Raw genomic sequence first — 27,621 nt, 5'->3', positions numbered from 1 at the left:
CCTGGTCTCCAGCTCCGCCAGGCTCCCAGTAGGGCGGCGGCACCGTCCGACCCGGAATGTGCCGGGCGGCGGTGCCGAGGGGGTCCCGTGTCCGCCCACCTGCGGGGCCCTTCTGGAGCAAATCTGGGCCAAGCTCCTGGAGGCGGCGGCCTGGGAACCGCTCAGCCCTCCAGGCCCATCCATCTGGCGCTGGTTTGGGGCGGACAGGCGAGGCCCCAGCCCCGGACAGGCGCCTCTGTGCCGGGGTGGCAGCCGGGTCCCATGCAGGGACACCGTCCTCACCCACGAGGGTTGTAGGGCGGCGACCAGCTCTGTGCCCCCCTCCAGGCCAGGAGACCAGGCGGTGGCCGATCCTGGGGTCACGGTTTTATTCTGAAACCCCTGTGGACCCTCCCCGGGCGCCCGGGCCCCGTGGGGCTTCCTTTCTGCAGAAGCCCTGTGGCCAGGCCCACGATGCCGCCCAGCCTGGTGAGCAGGGGACAGGGCTGCGGCCAGAGCTCAGAGGAGCAAGTGTTGGCCGGAGAAGCCGTGAAAAGAAACTTCTGGAAGGAGCTCCTGCCCTGTCCCTTCTTTTTCATGAAGTGGCCAGGAAAAAGTTGATCTGTCCCTTGTGTGCTAATTCAGGTCTCGATTATTCACGCCCCATACTTCTCCCCCCCACCCCCCGGGGAGGGGGCCACGGCTGTTCTGGTTGGTCCCAAAGCCTCTCCTCCCCGGGCTTCCTCCGGCTTCCTCCGCCAGCTGGGGGAGGGGGGGGAGGGGGGGGCTGCGGGGACTGCCTGTGGGGCCGGGAGAGCGCCCTCTGTCTGTGTCTCCCCCACCCCGATGGCGAGGGGCGGCCCAGAACTCCCACGTGACCTCCCTGAGGCCTCGGCCCCAGGCCCGCCTTGGGCATCTCATCCCTGCAGCGCCCAGTGGGGCAAGAACCCGCCCAAGTCCGTTTACCCAGCACCCTCCGTAACTGCTCGGGGTCCTGGGCCCCCAGTGCCCCCGCCGAGGTCTGACCGCCTGGCCGGCCGTCAGCAGAGACTTACTTCCCCTGCTCTCCCGGGAACCTCCCTGCCCTGGCCCGTGGGGACAGGGGGCTGGGGCCTGTTTGGGCCTCGCAGCAGAGGATGGTCGAGACCCTGGAGGAGGCACTACAGACAGGACACCCGGCCCCTGGGACGTGGCCGCCGTCTGACAACTGGGCCCTGAGTGCCGGGCACAGCAGGTGGTCAGCTGGGCCCGGGGGTCAAGGAGGCCTGTCGGGGACGCCCTCCTCGGGACACCCCGCCAACGGGGCCTCCTCTTGCATCACGGCTTTGAATGTGGTAGCGGTGATGTCCTGGACCTTCGAGGCCCCCGCGGCCCACTCCGGCCTGGGGCACCTCCCGGGCTCCTCGGGTGCTGGGCAGGTGGGTGGGCGGGAGACCCGTCTTCCCTGGGGCAGTGGGGGGCGGTGACAGACCCCGTGCGGCTCCCTCCGCCTGGGACCCCCGCCCACCCCCGCCATCACCAGACCCGCAGCGACACCTTTCCCTCGGGAAAACCAGAGCTTGCGTCCCGGGCACACAGTGGTGTCATCCCAAGGAGGACACTGAATCCATTTGCATATTTTTCCATTAATGCTGCAGCGTCGGGCTGTGATGGACCCTGGGCTGCGGGCACGTGCTCGTGTTGCCCAGGCAACGTCAGAACGTCAGTCAGTCCCTCCTCGTCTGAGAACACTAAGGAGTCACACAGTCAGCCTGCAGGAGAGCACAGTCTTGGCTCGGGCGAATCCTGTGTGCTTTGGGGAGGCTCCTGCCTACAGTGACGAGGGGCTATGCTCCTGGGGGGTGCTGTGCCCCCCACCCCCAGCCACTGGTCCAGGGTCCGTGTCTGCACCTGGAGGGGATCGGTGCATGTGGGGACCCAGCTCCAGGAACAAGGAGCCGTGATGAGCCCCCTCCCCGGGTGTGAGGGGTCCCTTCTCTGCTCAGCCCCCAGGGCCAGGCACGTGCCCTGCGCACGCCCCAGTGATGTCCCCTGCCCTGGGGCCCCCCCGACTCCGGCACAAGCTGCCTGGGGATGGGCCATGAAGGGCCGTGGGACTTCTCGCCCCAGCGTTTGCGTGTGGGCTCTGTCCTGCGAGGCGCAGGGGGCAGTGTCCCTCGTGGGAACATGAGATGGAAACTGAGGCTCAGCCCACCTTGCTGGTGGCCACAGATCCCCAGGCACAGCTGGGGCCTCTTCTGGCCAAGGTGTCCCTGGTCTACGGACTCCTCGTCAGGCATTAGAAGTGCAGAAGTTTCCAGAAGGACATCCGTCACTCAGAACCCCCTCCTTGCCTGCTCCCCCACGGATCGGTGGGCCGCACCATGCAGCGGGTCCCGCCTGGCCGCGTGCCTGTCCGTGGTCACCCGAGCGACGGTGAGCCTGGGGGCCTTCCAAAAGCAGACCCACGTCCACAAGCGCCCGCGGAGCATGGAAACGCATCGACCCGTTAATGATGTCATTCATACTGTGTCCAGCCCTGAGCGGCCGCGGGGACGGCCGGTTCCGCTGTGGCCATTTTTCATGCTGCGATCCCGCGGTCCTGGGTGAGCAGGGGTTCTCTCCCCGCCCCCTCCCCCCTCCTCCACCGCCATCCTTTCTGGGATAATGAGCTTGTCCCAAGGACCCGGCTGTGTCTGCACAGTCGCTCCGGGCTGAGCCGGGTCCAGCTTGATTAATGTCTGCTGCCTGAAGCCACCCCCCTCCCAGGCGCACAAGGCGGTCGCTTTCTTGCCCTGCACACCTGCCTGTGGCCGTCTCGAACGCAGCGAGGATGTTCAGAGAGCTGAGAGGGCAGGGCGCCGGGGGCAGGGTCTCCAGCGGACGAGCGATCGGAGCCTCGTGTCACGGGGTCCTCGCCAGCGGCCGGAGCAGGGCTGGCACCATCATCCGTGCCTGCTGTGGGGGAGGCAGCCACGACCTGTGCTTGGTCTCCGGGCCGGTGGGGGCCTGGGGGCCGAGGTGGAGACTGGATGATGTGGCCACAGCACGGGGCACCTTGGGCCACCGGGCCCTGGAAGAGCCTGGAAGTGTCCCCCCGGGAGACTGCGAGGGAGCGGAGCCCTGCTGACGTCTTGATTTTGGACTTCTGGCCTCCAGGACTGGAGAGAGTAAGTTCCTGTTGCGTGAGGCCACTCGGCTACTTGGCTGGTGGCTGATCGTTACCACGTCCCCGGGGACACTTGACAACTCGCGGCAGCCCCCCCCCAGCTGCGCCCCATGGCCCCCGGGCTTGTGTCACCCTGATGGGGTTTCTGTCGCCTGCAACCACGAGTGGCCCAAGAGCTCTCGCTGGAGACGCGCAGCCACCTGGGCGCGTGGCAGGCTTGTGAAGAGAGGCCAGGGGCCGGGCCGCCTGCCGGGGAGGGAGGTCCGGGACCCCCGCCAAGCTCTGTCTTCAGGGTCTGCGAAGTGTGCCCGGCCCCAGGGGAGGCCCCCGCCCTTCGGTCACCCCACACTGCCGGGGCGCGGGGTGAGGGCTCCAGAAAGGCCCCAGCCAGCAACATTGCAGCTGTCATCTTCAGGTCACCAAGAGAGTCCCCTCTCCACCTGAGGACTGACCCAGGCCTCAGCCCCAGGGGGGAAGCTCACAGCTTCAGGAGGAAGGATGAACTGGTTCTGAGTCTCCAGGCCCAGGGGCCTGCGGGGAGCCGGCTGAGTCCCCTCCCACCTTGCGCCCGGAGTGTGGGGGTGGGGGGGGGGCGCACCTGGCCACCCGGCAACCAAAACTGTGTCCAGGGCACGAAGGCAGAGGGGCTGGGCCTGCAGCAGGTGACAGTGCTCCTCGGGCACAGTGGCCTCTGGGTACCTGGGGCTCCCCGGCGGGAGAAGGGATGAAGCCTGAGTGTGGACACCATCTTCCTCGGGGACGGGAGGCAGGAGCTTTGTGTCAGCTGCAGAGGTGAAGCCAGAGGTCCCAGCACGAGGCCCCCTGAGCCCCTGGCCCTGCTGTCGGGTCCTGCTCTCAGCAGGGAGGACCGGGGCCACTGTGGGCATGGGAAGATGGCTTCGGCCCCTTGTGCAGGGCAAGGAGCAGAGTGGGGAGCAAGGCAGGGGAGCAGAGGGGGGAGCAGGGCACCAGGGGGATGCAGGGGGTCGTACAGAAGACGCCCAGTGAGCCCGGTGTTGCAGTGGGAGGGGCCCCGGCTGCACCCAAGAGGCAGGGGCACGAAGCCAGCGACAGAGGCGGGGGTGGGGTGGGGTGCGTGACACAGGGGCTGGGGCCAGGCCTGGGCCAGACCCCTGAGGGTGAGTGTAGGGACCCCCGGGGAGGACAGGCTTAGGGACAGAGGCAGAGTGCTGTCCGGGCTCAGGTGGAGCCTCTCGGGGCGTTGAGAGGGGCCGGCTGTGTGGACAGGGCGGCGGTGGGGGAGGCGCAGCTTCCTCTGGTCGTGTTTCAGCAGGGGGAGAGGAGGGAGAGGACAGAAGAGGAGAGGAGGGGAAGGGAGGGTCAGGAGGGGCAAGAGGGGACAGGAGAGGACAGGAGTCCCAGGAAAGGGCAGTCCTTGGACACGGGAAACCGGAGGGACGCAGCCTAGATCAGGGGCGGCCGCCTCACCCGTGTGTCCGACTTTCCCCCAGGTGTTTAAAGAGCTGGTTGGGACTGACTTTCCCCCGAGTCCGCCGGGGCGGGCTGACCAGGGCTCTGCTCCCCCGCAGGGCAGCACAGGCTCTAGGGACGTGGGTCTCCCGCCCGAGGGGCCTGGGGTCGGGCGGCACAAAGGGGGACCCGGCCGCCCTGGTCTCGGCTGCAGAGATCTCCGAGGGTCTCACGACAGCCACCGACACCGTGTGCGACTCACAGACGACGCCGTTCTCCTGCTGGGAGAGCCGCGTCCTCAAGGAGCGTGACTGACGCCCGCCACCGATGGTGTCTGTTGGGGCCACGCTTCCCACCGGCCTCGGAGGTAAGGAAGTGACGCCCGCACACCCCGCCGTGTTTCTGCGAGGACGTTAGGCGGCTCGACAGGAGCGCCCCCTGCTCTGTTTGCCAAAACCTGCCGACCTGCCAGACTCGGGCATCAGCGCAGGGGGGCCATGGGGGGCTGCGCACGGAGGGGGTGCCTTGGGGGGGGTTGCCCGTGAGGGGGGCTGCGGACCGGCCTGGGCCCAGGGGGCCGAGCGGCCCACGTCGTGTGCCCGCAGCGTCACGTTGAGAGGCCCGCCTCAGCGGAGAAGGGAACCCACACACGAGTGCCTGCACGCACACACACGGGCACGCTCACGCACACCCACAGTGCACCCAAATTATGGCCCGGGAGCCTCCCAGCCCCCTCCCCACCCCCCCGGGGCCCCTTCCCTCAGAAGCTGCTGGGCACTGGTGGGCAGGGCTGCCCTGGGCCCCGGGGGAGACGGGCTCAGCAGCTGTCCGCAGGTCACCAGAGGCCAGAGGGGCACGGGAGCGGGAGGGCCAGCCGCCCAGCGGCTCCAGGCCCAGTGGCGCCGTGGAGAACGACTGAGTCACGGGCGCCCGGCATCCTGGCCACAGTCCCCGCAGCATGCCTTGGCCCAAATGCCTCCCGCCAGCCCCCCAGGGGCCTGAGCCGAGCCCGGGCCTCCGGACCTCACGTCCGGTCCGCGGGGAACAGATGACCTCCGCTCACCTGGGCGAAGCCCCCGCCTGCAGCGACAGCCCCGATGCGCATCCGCTCAGCTTCTAAAAGGCACCGGCCCTCCGAGCGCATTAGTCCGCGTCCCACGGTCTCCGAGGTGTGAGTGAGACGGAAGCATCCGTGTGTTCCTTCTACGTCTGGAAATGGGGGTGGAGGTGTTTCCTGAGCTGTTTTCGGACCAGGAGGCACCAAGGGAGGAGGCAGGCTGGGGAAGCCCCCCCGGCTCAGCCCGTGGCCTCCGGGAGGAGCCCCGGGGAATGCTCTAGAAGGAGCTCAGGAATAACCGTGGACGGTGGCAGGGATGTCCCCTCTCTTCCTGTCCGTGGGGCAGTGAGCAGGGACCAGCATTGACAGACGCTGCAGGCCCTCCCGGCCCACGTGGTGGGCGCCCCCATGCCCCAGGCAGGTCCTGGGATGGGGCCGGTTCAGACTAAAACCCCTGAGTCCTGCCTGATTCTCCTCTGCCCTGTGGCTCAGGCTCAGTCCTGGGCACAAGCTGGTCCTGACCAGAGCCGGGCCCCAGACTTTGTGGGGGGGCTTCTGGGCCTCCCCAGGTCACCTGAGTCCCTTCTGTGTGCTCCTCCAGCCCGAAAGGGCTCCTGTCCCCAGGCGGGGCTCCCCGGGCCCGCTCCCCCTCCCTCACCCGCAGGCATCATCCTGGTGATGGGGACACCCCTCCCCACCCTGCTGAACCCCGTGCATGTTACAGTTACCACGTCCGCATGTCCCTGCCCACATCAGGCTTCTCCTGGATACTGGGGAGCCTGGGGCTGCTCCAACAGGGGACCCTCCGCAGGCATATCGGGGGCTGTGGTTAAGGGGTCCTTTTTGGGTTTCCCACGCGTGATCATCTGTGGACCCCGGCGCGTCTGTGGGCGCCGACAGAGGTGGGTCTCCGATGTCGCTCACGGTCCAGTCCAGGCGGCAGGAGATCTCGGCCCGCCCTCCACTCGGAACGTGCTTTCCCAAGAGGGGTCTCGGGCCTCCGCCACCCGAAGGCGTTCCCACGGGCACGCGACCAGCGACGTCATAAAAGGCCAGCCCTGGGGCGCAGGACCCGGGTCTCTAAGACCCTAGACAGCAAGGTGGGGGCCCGGGGGAAGTTACGGCTCAAGTGCATGTCAACACATCTGCCTTCACGGTTGAGCAGCGTGTTGGAAAACACCGTGCGGGTCTGAGAAATGGCCCAGGGACAAGTGTCCCCTGTGACTGTGGCCCTCCTTCCACCACTAAGGAGATGGAACCACCCTGGTCACCTCCACACGTGGCAGAAGCAAGACTGGGGCTACAGCATCCCCCCTGGGGAAACCAGGCCCACTGTGCTTTGCACAGTCGCCGATCTGGAGGTTTCCACCACAGAAGCTGCTCTCCCAGATTCACGTGGAGACCAGGAAGGGGTTTGTGTTTCTGCTCCCTCCCGATGGGTGTCTTACTTTTGTCCCCCAAGCCTGCCTTGGAAGGCGGACACCCCCACAGCCCCCCCCTCCGCGCCCCACAGCCCCGTGGGCCCTGGGCCCCACGTGCAGCCAAGCCCCAAGGACAGTCTTACTCACCGACTCGCCTCCATGCTCCGCGTCCGTCCACATCCCCGCTGCTGCCGGCCCCGGGGGTCCCGGAAGGACCGCTGGCCTCTGCTGCCTCAGCGAAGCTGGTGAACCCTTCCCCTGCCTCGGCACCCTGCTTTCCGTGCTCGCTTCTGTCACAGAGTCACAGCTGCCACTGGACGTGGGGGCTCTGAACTCGCCTCCTCTGTGAGCGGCGATCGTCGTGGGGCTTGTGGGAAGCGAGCACATCTGTCGGTGGTGACGGCTCAGCCTCACCCCAGAGCGTCCCGCATTCGCAGGGAAGGCGGTCCACGCCTCAAGGGCTGCCCCGGCCGGCCCACACGGTGCCTCCTGCGGAAGTGCATCTCCGGGCTCCACCTCCCCCCCAACCTGCTGTGGCTCCCGGGTCTCAACTCAGGAAGTGGTGCCAAGCCCACCCCTCACCGTGCACAAACCTCTCCGCCTACGTGCCCTCCGAGGCCGCGGCGCCCTGACCCCTCTGCGTGACCCTCTCTCCAGGTGTCAGAGCCATGGGATAAGATTGGCCTTATGAATTGTCATGGTTTCGTTGTTACCCCAAACCTGTGCCGCGCCAGCCCCAGGCCGGAAGACATAAACGCGTTCCTGATGCCGCGTCTACGAATTCTCGGCATCTTGGTCTCCTCTTCTCTTTTCCTCGGTCGGTTACCAAGGACTCAGCTTCGTCTGCAGTTTCCGTCTCTGGAATCTCCGCCTGAGTGTGTGCAGAGTCCGTGAGCTTCCGCAAGCCCCGCGAGCGGTCTCTGGAGGTCCCACTGTGCGCCTTCTCGGGAGCGGGCGGGCACCGTTCTCTCTCAGGGCCCCCTCGTCCGTAGTCAGGACCCTTTGCTCAACCCGCTTTTGTTTCCCACTTCCTGTCCTCACGTCTCATGATCCCCTTTGTGATACGGGCCCCCTGCCCTCCAATCCAGGCTCAAGTCGCCCCGCTGTGTGCTGTGCGCAAGGACGAGGACGTGTCCATTTGGACCCTTCGGGGCTCCCCACCGGCCGCCTGATGAAGGTCTGCCCCTCCAGCGCGGCCCGCGGCCTCTCGGATCGGGCTCCGGGCGGCCACCTCCATCCGCGCGCTGCGAGCCTCCCCCCTGCTCCCGGCTCGCCCACCCGCCCGCGCTCTCTGGGCCTCCCGGGCTCGGCAGGAGCCGTTCAGCCCACGCGGGCCGCCCTCCGCTCTCCACACCCTCAGCGCTGCTCCGGATCTCCGCCTCACCCTGCGACACTCAGCTGGGGACAGCCCACGGCGACGGCCTGAGCTCAGAGCCACCGGGTATCCATCCGAGCCTGCTTCCACCTGCCCCTGCAGCAGCGTCCGAGGGCCTCTCTTCCCATGTGTGTGACCCGGCCGCCTCCCCGAGCAGTCAAGGTCAGCAGTGCTTGCCCCGGACCCCTCACCCAGACAAAGGCAGAGCCGTCTTCCTCGGCCTCGGTCTCGGCGGTGACTTCTCCACCCTGAACACCAAAGGCGAAAGCGACAAAAGCAAACAAACGACCCACGTGGAACTAAAAAGCTGCTGCACAGAAAGGAAACCAGCACCAAAGCGGGAGGGAGCCCGGAAGGGGAGGAAGTGCCTGTGCCTCGTGTGTCTGATGAGGAGCTGATGCCCTCAGGAGATAAAAGCCTCGCCCGAGTCAAGTAGCAGCAACACAGCAACACGACTCAAACCCGGGCAGAGATCTAAACAGACGCTGTCCCCCAAATCTGCAGACGCGCAATTGCGCTCCACGCCGCTGGTCGTCACGGAAATGCAAATCAAAGGCACGAGGCGCCACCCCACACCCGCCAGAACGGCTAAAAGCAGCAACTCGGGCAACAACCGATGCTGGCGACGTCGCGGAGAAAGGGGACGCCTCCTGCCCGGTGGGTGGGAATGCCGTCGGGGTTTCCAAAACGCCGACCACCGCGCACTCGGGTCACTGCGTGAGCCGCGCGGTGCCCGTCCTGGTCTCCGTTGAACGAAGGCATTTTCTCGGGACCTCGGGCGTGTTTGCGCCCTGAGTCCGCACGCCAACCCCGCGAAGGGACGTCTTTCTCCCCATTTTACAGAGGCGGAAACTGAGGCTCGGAGAGAGGACGTGGCGCGCCACGGCCACAGTGGGAAAGTGACAGGGCCGGGCTGCAGATTCTGGGATTTGAAATGAAACCTGGGAAGTAGGGGAAGACGCCCAGGCGGCTGGCTGTTCCTCCCCGCGGAGCGAGCGCGAGGCCAGGGGTCTGCGTCAGGCGGGACAATTGGAGGGGAGCCCCGGGGAAGGGATCCATCACCACCGTTGTGACCTTCTTCTGAAGGAGCCTCTACGCCCCGGTTGCCTGTGGCTCATCCGCGTGGAGTCGATTGCCTTATTTGTCTTTCTACAGAAAGTGAAAAATCTAGAAGGCAGCTTAAAAAAAAAAAAAAAAGGCGAACGCTTTCTAAGCCGCCGTCCATCCCGAGAGTGGACGCTGACTTGGAACCTGCATTAATTCTGCCACTAACTGCCTCTCCCGGACGGGCCGCGTGGCGGGCCTGTCCTCGGCTGTGCCTGGCAACTGACACTTTGTTTTCTGAAACTCTGCCAAGCGCCAGGCTCTGGGAAGGCCAGACGCCAGAGCTCTTGGATGCAAACCCTCGAAGCCACTGGACTGGTTTTGGAGGGGTCAGGCTCCGGGTCAGCGTGACAGGTGTCGGGGGGGGAACGTGTGACATTTACTCAAGTCCACGGAGGGCTGGTAATCAATCCTGCCAGTTCCCAAGCTGCTGGCGATCCCTCGCACGGAAGCAACCCCTGTGGGCTGCCTGGAGGAGGAGGCAGGGTGCTCAAGGTCGTGAGTCAGCCGCCCTTCTGATGGCCTGGGGCGAGCCCTGGGGCTGCGTGGATGCTGATCCTTCAAGGGAATCTCAGGTCTCCTTGCATTTCCAGTGTCTGCTGTCCTGGGCCCACTCGTCTGCCCCGGGAGCCCCTTCCTGCCTCTGGCGGCCCCAGGTCTGGATCTGCCTCGGGTCCCCATGGCCGCCCCTGTGCCCGGTACCCAGTCTCGCTCCTGACCTCGGAAGCATCCGCAGGCTTTGCAGGACAGAACTGGGGGCATGTCCCCCGCAGACCAGGTACCGCGGGGTGAGGAGACCGGCAGGAAGGTTCAGGACGGAACCACATGGGGCTCTGGCTGTGGGGCTTGTGAGGAGATTCTCGCTTTACCAGTGGGGAAACTGAGGCTCTGAAGGTTCGTCTGGAGTCACAGGGCTCACGGGGGACAGCAGGGTCTTGCTTCACAGACCCAGCCTCATGAGCCTCCCAGAGCGGCCAAGCAGGGGTGCTGTGCCCTCTGTGCTGAGGGGTAAACTGAGGCACAGAGGGCTTGCTTGAAATCCCTCCCGGGAAAGGCCAGGGAGAACTCGTGTCTACAGATGCTCCGTCCGCCCTGGGCCATGCTGGGCTCCCCGAGACACAGGGCTCGAGGGTGTCCCCCCAGCCCCAGGGACAAGCTCCTCCTGTCCCTGGCAGCACAGGCACAGCAGAGACCGACAAAGGCCTCCTCGGAGCCCCCCTCCCATGCAGGCGACGTGGCAGAGACTGTGTGACCCGCTGGCTGCTTCGTGGGGAGGGACGGACAGTAGGAGGGTGGCTGAGAGGCTCTCACGTGGGGTATGAAGCCCCAACCCAGCTTCCGGCCCTTAACTCCTCAAGGTAGAATCACACACAATTGAATTCATACATTTCTTTCTTTTGCCTCAAAAGTTTAAGTCTGGGAGTTTTCCTTAAGCACCGATTTGCTTACATCCCAACGTGTTTTTAAAATTTTTTTTTTAAATGTTTTTATTTATCTTTGAGACAGAGAGAGACAGAGCATGAGCAGGGGAGGGGCAGAGACGGGGGGAGACAGAATCCCACGGGGCTCCGGGCTCCGAGCCGTCAGCACAAAGCAGGGCTTGAACTCACGAGCTGTGAGATCGTGACCTGAGCCGAAGTCAGAAGCTGAACCTACTGAGCCACCCAGCCACCCCCGTCCCAACGTTCTGATAGTGTTGTCGCCACTATTGTTCAGGTTAATGTTTCCCAATACTCCCCGCGAATTCCCTCTCCGACCAACGGATTGTCGAGAAGCGGGCCGTCCCTTTGCAAACAGTGACCGTCTCGTCCTTCGTTTCTGTTTTAGCTCGCTCACGATCGGGAAATCCTGTGGTGCGATTTCAGTCCCTCGGCGCGGGGCCTTTCCGTGAGCGCTGGGGAAGGACGGGGGTCCTTCTTGGTCGCTGGCGCTCTAGGAGTGGATCCGCGTGAGTGGCTCCGTGGTGTGGACGCGCCTTCTGAACGCCACCGACTCCGCCATCACGGTTTCTACGCACGGGTGGCTGCTTGAAGTGTGAGAGAGCATCTCCCCCCACAACCGTGGCTCCCTTTCCTCCGTCGCTTCCGCAGACTTGGCGCTGAGAGCATCTGAAGCTCGGCTTCTGCGAGCGCACACGTGAACGATGCCCTTTCGGAGCCAATGCTTCTGCCCCGCGTTACCCAGCGGCGTCTTCTGGCCGATCCCACTTCCGGTCTTGGGTCCACCGTCAGCGTGGCCACGGCTGGTTCCACGCGTGCCTCCCGCTTGGCGTCACCGTTACCTTGCCTGGTTCTTCGTGTTTTGTCGTGTCTCCGGAAGCAGCACCTACGAGCCCTGCTGTCCGTCCGCTCTAACTTTCCGCTGGAGCCTTTCGTCCGTTTATACGAGACGGCCACTTGACCCAACCCTGTCTCCTTCCGTCTTCCATTTACCCCGTCCACCCTTGGCTCCTCCTGCCCGCCTTATTTGACACGAACCGATCATATTTGACTAGCTTTTCCCTCTGCTCGGGTCTTGCTTGCTTTACCCGATGGGAGTATGTTTCGTATGCGGTAAGATCGCCATTTCAAGCGAATAATTCCATGAATTTTCTTACCACGACCGCCACCACAACAGAGGCAGGCAACTCTTCCATCAGCCCCCAGACCTGCCGTGCCCCGTGGCGGGCAATCCACGCGCCCACGCCAGCCCCCGTCGATGCGGCCCTCCTCTCCGTTGCCCTAGCTCTGAAGTTTTTTTTCTTCCTTTTTTGAGTTTCATGTTAATTCTTTTTTTTTTTTTTTTTAATTTTTTTTTCAACGTTTATTTATTTTTGGGACAGAGAGAGACAGAGCATGAACGGGGGAGGGGCAGAGAGAGAGGGAGACACAGAATCGGAAACAGGCTCCAGGCTCTGAGCCATCAGCCCAGAGCCTGACGCGGGGCTCGAACTCACGGACCGCGAGATCATGACCTGGCTGAAGTCGGACGCTTAACCGACTGCGCCACCCAGGCGCCCCAAGTTTCATGTTAATTCTTTTGTTTCATTTCGTTTCTAGTTTTAGTTTATTTTCTTATTTATTTATTGCTTTGTTTGTTTATTTATTTATCTTTATTTAAATTCACGTTACTCAACATCCAGCATAGTCTTGGCTTCGGGAGTAAAACCCAGTGACTCATGACTTACGTACGACACCCAGAGCTCGTCCCAACGGGTGCCCCCCCTTAATCCCCATCCCCCATTTTCCCCATCCCCCCACCCGTCTCCCCTCCAGCAGCCCTCAGTTTGCTCCCTCTATTTAAGACTCTCTTATGGTTTGCCTCCCTGTCCGTTTTTATCTTATTTTTCCCAAAGGTCGGTGTGTGGCACGGGTGAAAGTGTCCTGTTTTGTCCCGCTTTGCCGCTGACCACTATTCGTAGCACAGACGTGCCCCCAGGTACACACGTGTGCACCAGGCAGTGAGCATCTGGGTTCTCAGCACTTTCTAGGTATTCCAGAGGGAGCTGAGCTGTGTGCACCTAGACCCTCAAGTCTGCGTGGGCACACGTTTTCACTTTTCTTAGGAAAATACGCACCTCGGATCAGAATTACGGGGTCACGGAGTACGTGTGCATCGAACTGCACTTCATACACAGCCGCTGGGCACTTTCCTCTTTCCACTGCCACCAGTGGCCGCGAGAATGCCACACTGCACATCCACAGCGTCTGCAAACTCCGTGTTTCCAGTCTTCCAAATGTTCGCCGTGGCAGCGTGGGTGGAGTGGTACGTCCTGGTGGGACCTTCAGTTCTCACAGGGGCCAAGGCGAGGCTGGGCATCCATCCACACACACACTAGACACGTGTCCATCTTCGTAGGTAAAGCAACCGTTCAAATATCTGCCCATTTCTTAAATGTTTGGTCTGTCGTCTTACATGGAGTTGTGAGGGGCCGGTGGACGCTCCAGATGGAGGTCTGGTACGTGCGTTTCACAACTTTCTGTTTCCTCCCAGTCTGGGCTTTGCCTTTTCATTTTCGTGTGTGTTTCCAAGAGCAAACATTTCCATTTCCATGAAGTCTCACTTACAATCTTTAACCTTTCTGTAGCGCAAGTTTTTACTACCTTATTAAGAAATCTTTACTTAACAGAAGGCCACTGATTGTTTCCACGGCATGTCTTTCCTGAAGATCCGTGGTTTTATCACTTCAGTTTAGTTCAATTACTTAAGTTAATTTTTCTATACGCTGTGCATGGCGGCCATGGTTGATTGCTTCTGCATGTGGGTTTGCATTCTTAGCAAGCACTTGTTGAAATATTGTCCTTTCCTCGTTTTTTAAATTTATTTATTTATTTTTGAGAGAGAGAGAGAGAATCAGTGGGGGAGGGACAGAGAGAGAGGGAGACACAGAGTCCAAAGCAGGCTCCAGGCTCCGAGCTGTCAGCACAGAGCCCGTCATGGGGCTCAAACCCATGAACAATGAGATCATGACCTGAGCCGAAGTCGGACGCTCAACCGACTGAGCCACCCAGGCGCCCCGAAAATATTGCCCTTTCCTAGTGATTTATCCTGGCACCTTTGTCAAAAAATCAATTAACCTATGTCCGTGGGTCAACTTCTGGATTTCATTTCTGTTCGCTTATTACATACAATCCTTCTGTCCTGATTCTGTTCCTGATGTGTTTGTGCTACGTCTTGAGAGCTGACATGTATGTCCTGCAGCTTTGTCCTTTCTCAAAGCTACCATGACTCGTACGGCCCCTTTGCATGTCCGAATAAACTTGTTCATTTCTCCAGAAAAAAAAAAAAAAAAAAAAAAATCAGGATGTTAGTTGAGATCACATTCATGAACTTACTGAGGACTCGTAAGCTGACAGTAATCTTTAATCCAACCACGGGTATGGTTTATCTCTCCATTTGCGGAGTTATTGGTGGGAGGCAGACTAGCGCCCCCGCCCAGGTATCCGAGCCCCAGTGGCTGAACACCGTGACCTCGCTAGCTTCCGTCAAAGGGACTTTGCAGGTGTGATGAACGTGGAGTCCCGGAGAAGAGGGGGTTATCCTGGATTATGCAGGGGGGGGCCCCTGTAACCAAATAAACTTTACATTCGGAGTCTTTCCCCGCTGTGGTCAGAGGGAGGTGTGACTGGGGGGGAAGAGGAAGCGAGAAGCGGTTTTGTGGGCTCTGCAGACGGAGGCGGGGCCACGGCCAAGGAAAGCAGGTGGCCTCCAGGAGCGGAAGAGGAGGAACAGGTGTTCTCCCAGTGTCTCCAGAAAGGAGCACAGCCCTCCCGACCCCTCGACCTTAAACAACGTAAAGCACCTTTGCGATGCTGTCAATAGCTACGGTAAACAGATTTTTAAGGGACGTTTTGATGCCCAGTTGTTTGTTACTAGCATTCAGAAAGACACTGGTTTTGGCAAACTGACCTGAAATCCAGCCACTATGTTCGCTCAATAGTTAGAATGGCTGTTTTGGTAGATTCCTTGGAATTTTCTACATAGATGATCATGTCACCTGCACACGAAGACCCTTTTTCTTCTCTTTTTCCAACCCGAGAGACTTTTGGATCTTTTCTCGCCCATCGAATTGGCCGGGGTTCTCCAGGACGGGGTGCCGAGACTGGGCGTTCCCGCCTCCCTCCAGCCTCAGGGAGACGTCGCGACCCCACCGCACTGTGTCTGTCGTAGGGGTTTTGCTTCTGTCCTTTATGAGCCCCCGCGGCTGTCTGCAGCTTGGCGAGCTGCTGTCCGCGTCAGGCGCGCACATGAAACGGGCGAACGCGTTTTCTGTATCTTCTGTATCTTTTCTTTGCTTATTCTCTGTTGATACGGTAAATTACACTCACTGGGTTTTAGTATTAAGCCAGCCTTGCATTCCAGGCATTACTGTCATCTGTAATGATCTGTTATCCTGTTACTACGTTGATGCAGTTGTTCTGCTAAACATTCTAAAAGATTTTGACATCTGCGTGATGGATGTTGGTCTGTGGGTTTTCTTCTTGCGGTGCCTTTGATCTGCTATCTGGGTGATGTGTTTTCATGTACTTGTCGTCATATTTCTTAGCCTGAGGTTTGCTGGACTTTTGAGCCTTATGAGTTTACAGTTTTCATCAATTTGGAATTTTTTTTTTATTTATATATGAAATTTATTGTCAAATTGGTTTCCATACAACACCCAGTGCTCATCCCAAAAGGTGCCCTCCTCAATACCCATCACCCACCCTCTCCTCCCTCCCACCCCCCATCAACCCTTAGTTTGTTCTCTGTTCTCAACATTCTCTTATGCTTTGGCTCTCTCCCACTCTAACCTCTTTTTTTTTTTTTTTCCTTCCCCCCCCCCCATGGGTTCCTGTTAAGTTTCTCAGGATCCACATAAGAGTGAAACCATATGGTATCTGTCTTTCTCTGTATGGCTTATTTCACTTAGCATCACACTCTCCAGTTCCATCCACGTTGCTACAAAAGGCCATATTTCATTTTTTCTCATTGCCACGTAGTATTCCATTGTGTATATAAACCACAATTTCTTTATCCATTCATCAGTTGATGGACATTTAGGCTCTTTCCATAATTTGGCTATTGTTGAGAGTGCTGCTATGAACATTGGGGTACAAGTGCCCCTATGCATCAGTACTCCTGTGTCCCTTGGATAAATTCCTAGCAGTGCTATTGCTGGGTCATAGGGTAGGTCTATTTTTAATTTTCTGAGGAACCTCCACACTGCTTTCCAGAGCGGCTGCACCAATTTGCATTCCCACCAACAGTGCAAGAGGGTTCCCGTTTCTCCACATCCTCCCCAGCATCTATAGTCAATTTGGAATATTTTCAAGCATGATTACTTAAAATACATGTTTTGCCTCCTGTCCCGGGTCCCAGACTCCAATTACACGTGTATTCGGCTCCTCGGTATTATCCTGAAGGTTACTGCTTCGGCTTTCTTTCTCTTTGTGCTTCACTTGGGACTGTTTTCAGAGGATCAGTAATACTGTCTTTGCACAGGGTCGAATCTGCTCTTAACCTCATTTAGTGAATTTTTCTTTTGAGACATTGTTTTTCATTTGCGGAAGTTTTGTTAGTAGTGTATACATATAATATAATGAATGTAATATGGCATAATATAGTGTGATATAACATAATACAGCATAATACAGCACAATATAGCATAATATAGCATAATATAATATAATATAATATAATATAATATAACATAATATAGCATAAACCTTCCATTTCTTAATCCTTGTTGGAACGGATCCTGAGATGTGGTGAACTCACTCCTTCCGTTGCACCTCTTCTAGACTTGCTTTTCACTGTTGTAGGGGTGCATCCGGAGCAGTCAGCTGTCCGACTGGCTTGGTGGCCAAGGGAGGCAGATGCCCCCGGGGGGAGGGCGGGGGGGGGCCCTGGGCGGTGCCCTCTGTGTCGTTAGGTGGGTCTACCCCACCACCGGGAGCGCAGACCCTGCCCAGCCTCAGGGAGCCTCGGGGTCCGCCTGCCCTTCCTGCGATTCTGTTCCTTGTGCTGTTCCTGTGATGCTGTTCCTCATGCTGTTCCTTGTGCTCATAAGCAGGCCACCGTTCTGCCAAAGAGTCGATGGGACCCCTCTGTAGACCCTCAAATCCTTTCTGTACATGCCTCCTTCTCCTGTGTTTTGACTGCAAATGCCACACTCTGTGCCAAACAGAGCCCAGCAGCCTCCACTTGGAAGCCCCTCCAGGCAGCAGGTGAGCGGGGCCGTAATGGGGCCGTCATGGGGCCATCGTGGGGTTCACTGGGGCTGTTTATTTTTCCTCCCCAGGATCGCCATTGGGTGTGGCCGCCTTCCGGTGTCTGAAAAATCTGTGTTTCAGATGCTCTGTGTGCTTTTGTGGTTGTTTTAAGACAGGAGGTGACATCACGACGGGAAGAAAATAAACCTCTTGGCGTTTCAGTGATGTCTTTTTTATTTTCTTTTCTTTTATTTTTTTTTTTATTATTTTTTTAAAAAAAATTTTTTTTTAACATTTATTTATTTTTGAGACAGAGAGAGACAGAGCATGAATGGGGGGAGGGCCAGAGAGAGAGGGAGACACAGAATCTGAAGCAGGCTCCAGGCTCTGAGCTGTCGGCACAGAGCCTGATGCGGGGCTCGAACTCATGGACCGTGAGATCGTGACCTGAGCGAAGTCGGACGCTCAACCGACTGAGCCACCCAGGCGCCCCTTTTATTTTCTTTTAAAGTGATACATGCTCCGGGGACGCCCTCGTGAATTTAGCGTACTTTCCCTAGAACGTTCCTGAAGCGCTTCCTGTCCGTGCCAGCCTCTCCCAGGAGCGTGTTTCCACGTGTGTGGTGGGTGCCGCGTGTTTTCGCGACATTTGCTTCAGCAGAAGGAAGGTGGCCTTTGGTGACTTCCCAGTTTGCCTCCTGCTCCCTCCCACTCCCGCAGACGGATTTCCACCGCAAAGTCTCTCTGCACCACGGTTCTCCCGGGAACAAACTCGGCCCCGTGTTTCCCCGAAAACACCTTGACTGCACCTGCGCTCTGAAGGACCTTTCCCCGGACAGAGACTTCTAGGTTGGCATATATATTTTGCTTACTTTAAATCGCTCGTTCCTTGTCCTCCGATATGCACTGTTTTCGATGATACTTCAGCATCGACTGTGGGTGTCCTGTGTCTCCATTCTTTCTATGTGTCATTTTCTTTTTACTTTTGGTTTTCAACAATTTCTCTCTGATTTGCCCAAGTGTCATTCTCTTTCTATTAATTCCATTCCGAGTTCTTCGAGTTTTTGAACCTATGTGTTGATGTTTTCAAGTGTATAGGAGTGTTTTTACCGTTATTTCCTCAACAACCATTCGTGCCTCTGTGGCGTCGAGGGTCCACACACGCAGATCCACCAAGACCTGCCTGCAGATCACGGCCGCTGGGTTTTTTTGGTCTCTTTGGTTAGAGTCATTTCTTTCTTTCGTTTTTTTTTAAGGTTTATTTAATTTTGAGTGAGAGAGAGAGACAGACAGAGCATGAGAGGAAGAGGGGTAGAGACAGGGAGACACAGAATCCGAGGCAGGCTCCAGGCTCCGAGCCGTCGGCACAGAGCCCGACGCGGGGCTCGAACTCGAGGACCACGAGATCGTGACCTGAGCCGAAGTCGGACGCTTCACCGACTGAGCCACCCAGGCGCCCCGAGTCATTTCTGTTAACCTTCTGACTCTTCCTTTCTTTTGCAGAAAGAATAACAGTGGTTCAGCTCCTACGACCTTCCTGCCGTCCCCCTTCTCTTCCCTGTTACGATGTTACAATCCTCATGGCTTCATATTCTAGAACGTTCTGTGACATTTTGTGACAACTTTTACCTTTTGTAACATTTTTGTGTGTTTCTGCTAACTTGCCATCTCTCAGATCTGTTTCTCTTTATGAGGGACTGTATGTTCAGTCTTCGATTTCTGGTTTTGTACAGTATTACAGTTATTTTGTGCAAGAGAACCGTGGAAACGTGGTAAAAAAAAAAAAACACATGTGTTTGTTGTTGCTGGAGAACGCGAGCGTACGCGACCTGTCCTTTCCCAGGCGGTCAAGGAAGGTGCCCGTTTTAGGGGTTTCCTTGTGCTTCCGAGACAGATCGCCACAAGCTTAGAGGCTTAAGACGGCACAGACTTTCTTTGCCGTTGTTCTGGAATTCAGGAATTTGCAGGGGACCTCGCGTGGCGAGGGCGCCCGGACACCCGCAGGGGGTAGTTTCCGCCTCCCTCACGATTACGCGGGCGGCCTGGGTCCGGGGGGGGCTGGGGCTGAATCTTCAGTCAGGCGAGCACAGCTCTGCCTTCGCCGGCGTGGCCTGTCTGTGGGATGCTGTGGGGTCCGGGCCGCGGCCCGGCATTCTCGGGTCACCTGCGGGTTCCACGCTGGCAGGTGCCGTGGGGACGAGCTTCCGCCCCGTGCCCCTCCGCGGACTCGGGACCGGTGGGGCAGCGACTCTCAGGTCAGAACGCTTGCTCGTTTCCAGAAGGGATCGCTTTGCCCCCTCCCGGCAGACTCTCTCCGTCGATGCAGGACCGACCCTCCGTGGGGACAAACCCAGGCCGGGCCCCTGCCCCGGGGACGGGTGCTGCCTCCGGCCTCTCCTCATCCGTGAAGACGACTCATTTCCCTCCCGACCTCGGTTTTCAGCTCCTGTGGCCTCTCCTTCGTGTTACCAGCAGGTCACTGTTCTCACGGCGTTCCCTTCTCCGTCCTGTCGCCGTGCGCGCAGAGGCCGGGCCAGGCGGCTGCTGTGCTCGGCACGGGGGTCCAGCCGGAAGGAGCGCGGCCACCGGAGGCAGCGTTCCGGGGACCCCGGTGCCCCGGGCGCCCCGCACCCCTCAGCCCTGCGCACTCCCTCGCTCTCCCCCCCCCCCCCACCCCGTCGCCACAGAACTGACTCCTCCGTGAGCTCCTGCTGCAAAGTGCAGACAGATCACCCGGTTCCACGGGCCCCGGGTGCCGCAGGGGCTCGGGTGGTGTCCCCTCATCTCGTGTCCTTCAGGGTGCAGGCAACCAGCCGCTGAGGCCCCAGGGCACGTGGGACAGAGGTGACACGGGGCCTGGAGGAGCTCGTGCACGCAGTAGGCGCATAGTAAGGCCATGCGGAATCCAGGTGACATAACAGACATGAGTCTGTTCTCACCTGCAGAGGAGGGCTTGCAGTTTCCTCTTCCGTCCGCCCTTGACCTCTGGGGGGCGTCTGTTGGCGACCTCCGGAGTAGGGACACAGGATTGACGGCTTTTTAAAATACCGGGGATGGGGCCGCCTGGGTGGCGCAGTCGGTTAAGCGTCTGACTTCAGCCAGGTCACGATCTCGCGGTCCGTGAGTTCGAGCCCCGCGTCGGGCTCTGGGCTGATGGCTCGGAGCCTGGAGCCTGTTTCCGATTCTGTGTCTCCCTCTCTCTCTGCCCCTCCCCCGTTCATGCTCTGTCTCTCTCTGTCCCAAAAATAAATAAAAACGTTGAAAAAAAAAATTAAAATACCGGGGTTTCCTTGTTGCATTTTGTCTATGATTATTTTGATCTGATGTGCTCGTTTTTATTAAGTTCTTAAAATTTATTTATTTGACAGAGGCAGAGATAGCGCGAGTGGGAGAGGGGTCGAGCGAGAGAGAATCCCAAGCAGAATCTCGGGGACTTAAACCCACGAGATCGGGACCTGAGCCAAAACCGAGGGTCGGACGCTCAGCCGACTGAGCCCCCAGGTGTCCCTGAGGAGCTCGTTTTGAACAAATTACAGCGACGAGGTCACACATTCCCAGTCAACTTGGCAAATGATCATCTGTTCACGTGGCTGCTGTTTGCAGCCCCCGACCCCGGTGCGTGACCTCTGTGTCCACAGAAGGGGGTGGCAGCCTCGCCTGGACACGGTCTTGGGGGGAAGGGCTGCATCCTGCGGCTGGCGTGCAGTGCGCCCCCGAGAAGCACGTCCCGAGCCGCGTCCGGCCGCACCCTTGGGGCTGCATCCGGGACACACCGCTGCCTGTCGTGCCACGGTTTCCTCCTTTCTGAGATGCGTCGATGGTGACACGTCTCCTCCAGCCCCAGCAGAGGCGAAGCGAGAGGGCGCACGTGTCGTGACAGCACAAATCCACACAAGAAGATGGCTCGTCCCCCCCCCCCGTGTGCTGAGCGCCCGGACGCGCTGGGCACTGGGAGCACGCGGGGCATGTGGGGCACGTGGGGCACGTGGGGCACGTGGGGCGGGACTGCACCGTTAGTCACAGGGCGCTGTCCTCCCGGGAGGGGAGCCCAGGGACAGGCAACGGTTTCCTCCTTGTGGCCCAGTGACGTCAGGAACAGACATCCTCGGATCTGGGGAGTTCCTGTGTTTCTCCCAAGTGCCCAGAAACCCGTGACCCGGAGAGGAATCAGGGGCGTGTGGGAAACGTGGGGGAAAGTGCTCCTGGCGGGGTGGCCGGGGAGACCTGAGACCCTCCTCGCTCGCAGGGTTGAGGGGCCCGGGCCCAGGAGCTCCGGATGGACGGAGGCCACCGTGGGCCAGGTCTGCGCCCTGACACGGATGGGAGCCACGGTCCCTTGATGCCCGCTTGCGTGGTCGTGTCCCTCAGACGGTGGGATTAAACGGCAACTCAGCGGGCACTGAGTGGATGGCAGAGGAAAAGCCGTCTCCTCAAAATTAGGTGGATCGGGCGGGGGTCAGCGCTGACCGCCGAGAGTGGACCCTGTGCAAGCCCAGCGCACGACCCCCAGCCGTGGGAGGAGGCCTGTGCTCGTGACGCGTGTCCGGCTAATAAAGGAGAATGAGGTGATGGGGTGTGGGTTCCCCGCGCACCAATGACCGGAGCACCGAGTATGATCTTGCCCGAGGGACACCCCAAGTCTGAGGACGTCTTGGGTTCTGGCTGCTGACCCTCCGAAATGCAGAGGGCAGAAGAACATGCTCCTGTGCCCCGAGGGCGTCCCTGGCTGCCAGCTCCCCACGGGGGGCGGGGGGGTGGGCACTGGCTTCGTCAGGAGCCTCGATCCCTGGCAACGTCAGATGCATCAGAGCCCGGCTGCGGAACTGATGTGGGGAGGACGGCCGTGCTGCCGTGGGGGACGGGGGTCCCCAGGGCCTCGGTGTAGGAGCCCCAGTGAGGACACCATCTGCAGGGGCACGAAGAGGTCCGGGTGCAGCGGGAAGTTCTCCCCTCCCCCTCCCGCCCCCTCCTTGAGGGTCAGCAGCACCGCGGGGCAGCCTGACTCCGGGCGGCCCCCTCAGCGACACAGCTTGCCCAGCGTTTTCCTCGTACTGGGGTGTCAGCCACATGACAAGGCGTGTCCTTGAGCCCCTCAGACGGCCCCCTCCATGGAGCCCTTGTGCAGGACCCTGAACCAGAGGACACACTGCAGCCAGAAAGTGCACCCAGTGGAAAACCCATGCCTCTCCCATCACGTCCGCCTGAAGCAGCCCAGCTCCTCGGGAGGTGACCCTCATGGCACGTCTGTGCCCCGTACGATGGAGGACGGCCGTCCCCACACAACCTCTGGGCTCTGGATGCCACCAGGAGGAGGGGCGACGTGGATAGGCTGGGCCCCTCCCTCGAGGAGTGGCCACCAATACCCGGGTGCAGAAACTCGACTTCAGGGCTCCGTGCCCCTTCCCGTCCAGGGTGACCAGATGCCCTGCCGGTGGCACTCAGGCAGCCTGATGGCCTCCGGTCACTCTCCGGTGTGGTGTTGACAAAGTCCTGCGGTTAGAACACCGGAGACACCTGCCCACTCCGCGCACGACGCCTGGGGCTTGCGGGCATGTGAACTTTGCTCCAGCTGCTCATAGTTGAGGACAAACTTGTGTTCCACCGGGTGGAATTTGAGTCACCACAAAACTCCTTTCCAAGACCAATATGGGATCAGAACAGTGCCATGTCCTGCGGCCGCCTGACCGCCTTCTCAGGAAGGTCTTCAAAGACCCAGGAGTTGGGAACTTCTGCCCGGGTCTCTGAAGGCACAAGGGGCTCCACTTGGTCGTGGCGTCTGTGTCCTCTGTGGGCACCCATGGGAAAAAGTGCCCGTGGACGCAGAGCTGGCTGGGCCTCTGAGGTCCACGGCCCGCGGCCACCACACTGTCACTCCCGGGTCCCCCCAGGGGGCAGGGACCCTGGTGTCCAAGATGCTGTCCTGGCACGTTTGTTCAATGGCCAGGAGTCACACAGACGTGCCAACACGGCAGGACCCAAGGCCCCCGGGTCAGAGCTTGAGAGATGCGGGGCCCCTGGAAAGAAAGACCCAGGCCCACGGGCACCTGAGACCCTCCTTGGGGAAGAGGCTTTGAGGTTGGGGAGTTTTATAAGAGAATCAGGTTGTGTATTTGTGTGTGCGAGACAGAGAGACAGAGATTGAGAGACAGACAGACAGGGAGACGCAGAGAGGGAAGAGAGATGCAGAGGCCAGGAGCAGAGGGAGACAGAGACACAGAGTCTCAGAAGCAGGGTCCCTGCCAGAGTCTCACGTCCAACACAGAGAGGAAATGCAGAGGGCGGGGGTCAGGAGGGGGCCCTGGGGGGGCAGCTCTCAGGCTGTGGACGTGGCAGGGGGGAGGGGCTGCTCACGTGGAGGCAGGTGAGGGGCGCGGGGGGGGGGGGGTGGATTCCACTCCCCTGCGTCCAGGCTGCCCTCTGGCCGCGTGGTCTGTGTGCACGATGACAGGTCGGCCCGAAGGAGACGTTTACGAATCCACCCGGCCCTTCTGCATCTCACCGCGGATTGGCTGGATGTGTAGCCGTCCGGCCAGCGAGGGCACGGGGGCTTGGACGTGGGTCCTGCTCCGTCCTGGAGAGTGCTTTGCACTCAGGCCCTCCCCACGCCGATGCTGGCGGCCGGCATGCCCCGAGCCCCCACGCTGTGCCCCCACCGGGAGGCCCACGCCGCACCGGCCTCAGGCAGGTGGGCATTTCCCGCAGGGGCGACCGTCCTTTCAGAGCGGGACTGCGGACGGATCCGGCAGGGGTCAGAGTCTCCGGGAGCACAGCAGGGACGCCCCTGCAGGCTCCCCCTGCGCTGACCAAACGGTTTTATTTAGCGGCGACCCCGCTCTCCCGAGGCTCCGGATCATCCAGAAAAAGAGGACGAAGAAGAAAAGTCTGTTTATAACAGCCCGTGATTCGGAAAACGGAACACATTCACTGCTTCCCAGTCCTCTGTCCCCAGGTCAGGTCCCACAAAGGAGTTGTTGATGAGTTCCGTGAATGGGGGGCTGCTGTGCTGGCCGCGCTCCCCATGTGATAAATATTCATGCCAAGACGACTCACAAAGAAAGTGAGGTTCAAACACAGGGCACGCTTGTACGCAGCCCGAACGCCCTGGAATCTGGGGAAGTGCCTCGGGAGGAACCAGACTCCAAGCACCTTCCGTGCGCCAGCTGGGGGGCGGGGGCGGGACGTGGGTGCCAGCTTTGCGGTGAGCAGTGGCCTTGAACTCGAGATGTCGGGAAGAGAAGGACTGTGGGCTGATGCGTCTCGTTCACACGGCTGTTGGCCTGGGACCCCAGTGCAGGTGGCAGAGTGTCGGGCCGGAGTGTGACCTGTGTGTGTGACAGGGGACCGGAAGGAACTGAGGCCACAGGCTCCCCGCGTCCCGTGAAAACACAGTAGACAAGACCCCCGGTTTACCGGCACCCGGAACGCGGAAGACCCCACGCCCGTGCTTACAGAACGAGGAGGCTGAACAAACTGAACCCCGGTGACGTTTCTTGCACCTCCTGAGAACCGAGGTGGCACGTGTAGCACCCCGTGCAACTGGGAGACACAGGCGAGTCCGAAATCACCGGTAAGATCTGCTCTGCTCACCCGGACAGCAGGTGCCGGGGCCAGGCCCTGGCGGGAGCACTTGTGATGAATTCCGGGAGTCAGCCGTCCATGCAGCCTGAGTCGTCTCCGCCAAAGGCAGGCAGCCATCTACACGGCCGGAGTCGTCCCCGCCAGAGCTTTGGAGCAACCAAGCTACCCTGCGGTAGGTGATGAACCAAGTGGAGGCCCATCCAGGCACCGGAGTGTTATTCACTGGAAAAAAAAAAAGAAATAAAAGAGCTACCACGTTGGGAGAAGGCAGGGGGCAAACGTCATCCAGTGAAGGAAGTCAGGCCGACTGGCCTCACCCTGGATGATCCCCACCGTAAAACACTTGGGAAAAGGCAACACTATAGAGACAGTAAGAACAGGGGTTGTTGGGGTGAGGGGGCAGGGAGGGATGAACACGGGGCGACAGGGGACCTGTGGGGCAGTGGAGATGCTCCGCACCAGCCGTTAGGGGTGGATACCCGCCATCGTACCTGTGTCAAAACCCTATGACTGGACGACAGAGAGCCGATCACGGATACAAAGTACATTTCACGCAGCCCAGGAAGTCTGCCTTAAGGTGAAGTTTGTGTCTCTACGTTTTCTCCAGAGAAACTTTCCTGTATTTTCTGCCCGTGTCTGTGGCCACAAACAATGGAACACGCAGATGTCATGTTTTTAATCTTTACAGAAAGGTAACACGCCAGGTGGGTACGATTGGGCCGTTTGCTGGTTTTCACTCTGTATGGGGAGCTCTCTCGGGCCCAGGCTCAGATGCAAGGATCAATGGCACGGACAACGACCGTCACCCCTGCCTAGGAGCGCGCCCGGTGCACCTGTCCCTCCGCCAGCTGGCCGGCACGTTGGTGGTGTCCACGAATTTGCTGTCCCCAGCCCTGCTGTGCGTGCGTCCCCGCACATCTGCACAGGTACACCAGCAAGAGCCACCGTGGAGCGCAGGCACTCCCGGGGGTGGGGGGCCATCAGCCTCAGGGGTGCACAGACGCCCCGCCTCACCCCTGCCCCTCGCGCAGCCCCGAGGCTGCACCCCCAGACCCTCCCCGCACTTCTCTCCCATTTGTGCCGATCAGTTACGGTACTTCTGACCTGTCTAGGGTTATCCCATTATTTTCGTACGAACGACACCCAACGGTTCTCATGTGTTTTGGGGACCCTTGAGTTTCCTCTTTTGAACTTGCATATTTGTATCGTTTGCACCCTTTATTACTTTTTTTCCTTTTTCTTTGATTTGCAGGCGTTGTCTGCATACTCTTGATAAAAATCTTTGTTGATTTTATTGGATAGAAAATCTTCTCCTGCTTTATTATTTATGTGGTTTTGCTGAATAAAGTTTTAAATTTTGATGCAATAAAATGCATTATTTATTTCCTTTAGATTTTGTGCTTTTGTGTCTCATTTAAGAAATAGGAATATGAATAAGAATAAGAAAGCGCATTTTCTTCTCAGATTTTGAAGTTTTGGTTTTAACATTTAGATGTGTCTGCCATCTGGAATTCACTTTTCCAGTGAATTCACTGGGTGCGTGGCTTGCAGGAGCATAAAATTTTATCTCCCCGTATGGCTAGCCAGTTGTCCTGTGTCGTTTACTGGGTAGCCCACCCCTCTCTCACTTACGGCAGTGACGTCTTCGTCATAAGCCGAGCAGGCACACAAGTTTGCTGATTTTCACGGACCCCCTCTCCCACCCCATGGTCACAGTCATTCACGCCTGCACCCCGGGCTTGAAGGTCGTTAACCCTTTATGGAATATTTACATCTTTGAAATGGGCAGGTATAATCTGGCCACGAGTGTCTTCGTTCTGTTTCTTTGACTTTCTCTTTCCGTAAACAAAAGGCTTTCCTAACCCTTTGAGGTCACATGCTCCCATGGCACCCGCCAGTCTGTCCGCAAAACGGCTTCACAGAACGATCTCCTGTCCGCGTCCCGGGGGGTGCACATTTGAGGGGGGGCACCGAGCCCTTGAGTTGCTGACCCTCGTGTTTCGGGAGCCCGGCAAGAGGCTCAGCGCGTGTGACCCGTGCGACAGCAAAGCAGAGGGACGGACAGGCTGGTGCGTCCACTCCCACCATGTGCCATCGGGTCTGCCGAGGAGTGGAGCTAAGAGAGGGACACTCACGCACAACAACGCTAATACCAACAACGAAACAACGCCAAGAGCGGCTGCCCCGGAAACACGCACCTTCAAGCCTGACAAGGTCCGAACGCTCGAACTGTGTGAACTCAGTCCTTGCTTGCCCGGTGGCACCTGGGCCAGAGCAGCCCCTGAACCGGCCGCCTCGTCAAAACCCTCGTGTGTGTAGGCGCCTGTGCACACGCGTGTGTATCCGTGAATATCTGTAAATGCGAACATGTATGTTTGCCTCGTGCACATGTATTTGCACACATATTTATTGGAAAAGTAACACTTGAGCATGGTTGATACATCGAATAATTCCAAAGGTCACGCACGGAAAGCCCAGCTGGTTTCCACCTGACGCGCCCTTGCCCTGTGTAGACATTGTAGCTGCTCTGGGCCGTGTGGGTCTCTCTGTACTTGTGCGAGTTCGTTCGTACGTACAACACTCGTGGTTTAAATTTATTTATTTTTTTAACGTTTATTTATTTTTGAGACAGAGAGAGACAGAGCATGAACGGGGGAGGGGCAGAGAGAGAGGGAGACACAGAATCAGAAGCAGGCTCCAGGCTCTGAGCCGTCAGCACAGAGCCCGACGCGGGGCTCGAACTCACGGATCGCAAGATTGTGACCTGAGCTGAAGTCGGATGCTTAACTGACTGAGCCACCCAGGAGGCACCCATTTTAAAAACACTGATAAGAGCCTTATGTACATGTTTGGGAGTT

The sequence above is a fragment of the Puma concolor genome, chromosome B4, assembly GCF_028749965.1.
Source record: "Puma concolor isolate L17-30 chromosome B4, mPumCon1.1.hap2, whole genome shotgun sequence".
NCBI lineage: Eukaryota > Metazoa > Chordata > Mammalia > Carnivora > Felidae > Puma > Puma concolor.
Note: the sequence above shows the minus strand (reverse complement) of the source record.